Here is a 1,588-nt window from a genome sequence, read left to right on the forward strand (position 1 = left end):
CACCTCCCGCATCCGCCTTCCGCAGGTGAAGAAGCTTCTTCAAGAGGACGAGCGGCTGGCTGTGAGCAGACCCCTCGAGTCCACACGTCTGACGGGCTGGGCCAGGTGGCTCCTGCGGGGACACCCCATGCATTGTGGGGTGCTCGACAGCACCCCTGACCTCTGCCCCCAGGATTCGAACAGTACTCCCCCAAGCTGTGACAACCAAAAATGTCTTCCGACAGTGCCAGGTCCCCGGGGGAAAGTGCCCCAGCCGAGACCAGGATTAAGGCAACACGGCTGTTCACGGGCAGAGCGAGGCCGGAGAGTGGGTCCCCCCCACCCCCACCCCACGCCAGTCTCGAGTCAGGCGTCGGTATTCGAAACGGGCTGGGGTAGAGTCTACGAAGAAGCCCTGCAACTCAACAACGACACAATCCAGTTAAAAAACAAGAAGAGGACTCGACATTTCTCCAAAGATCCACAAATGGCCGATACGCGCGTGAAAAGCCCTCACCATCGCTCCTCACCGGGGAGATGCAAATCCGAACCAGCGACACGTCACCTCACACCCACTGGGATGGCGACGATCAGAAAACAAAGTAAAACAACCAGAAAATAAAGCGCGGGTGAGGGCGCGGAAAAATTGGGGCCCTTCGTGCACTTGGCGAGAACGTTAAACGGTGCAGAAACCGTGAAAATGGCAGAGCCGCGCCACAAAAATTAAACCCGCGGAGGGCGGGGTCTGCGGAGAGAGACGGGAGGGCGGGAGGTGGACGCCTCGTGATCTTTGTTCTTTCCCGAAAAGTCGCGATTTTTAAATGTTGCTGGTGAACAGATTTCCGCGGACGCACATCCTCGGGTCTTTCTCGGTTAAGAAATTCTACAACCTTCTGGGAACCGGTAGGTTTTGAAACAGCAAAACATAAAAGTTGGTGAAAGGCGTCATTATCTGACAATGAAACGCACAGTTCAAGTGCGATCGAATTCTGACCCTGAAGGAGGCCTGGGGCGGGGCAGCCTGACGAGTCTGCCACCCGCGGGCACAGCCGGGCGGCTGCAAACCAGTCCTGAATCCTGGCTCGATTTTGTGTTTTAAATGATTGTTTAACTCAGAGGGGCAACTAGATGATCATAAACATTTTCTCAAAGAAAAGCAAAATCTAATCAGTGCAAATCATCAGCTCAGGACGTGGCAGGCAACTGAAAGGTCCCCTCACTCGCGGAGCGTCGGGTCCGGTGGCAAGACGCCTCTGTCCTCCGCCAGCGTGTCCGCGTCCCCGGCCAGGCCGTGACGACCGTCAGGCCACAACCGAGCCGACCCGTCCCGGGACACACGGACGCCCTCGATTCTGTGGGGCAGGAAAGCTCCGCAGACACTGGGCAGACGAAGAGCATCGCGCTTCTAACTTCCCGTTAACGCAGCGGGTTTCGCCCGCACACAGAGAGGCCACCGACAGTCCAACGTGCAGGAGCCGGCGACGCAGGAGCCACTCGGGCGGACAGCAGCGCGGCCTCACAGAGAGCGGGGGCGCGAGGGCCGCTCCAGCGCCCGTCCAGCGCGAGGCCCGGGGCCGCCACCACCACCCACGTCACCCTCCTGCACCCA

This window comes from Pteropus alecto, unplaced genomic scaffold (assembly GCF_000325575.1).
Source record: "Pteropus alecto unplaced genomic scaffold, ASM32557v1 scaffold61, whole genome shotgun sequence".
Classification (NCBI taxonomy): domain Eukaryota; kingdom Metazoa; phylum Chordata; class Mammalia; order Chiroptera; family Pteropodidae; genus Pteropus; species Pteropus alecto.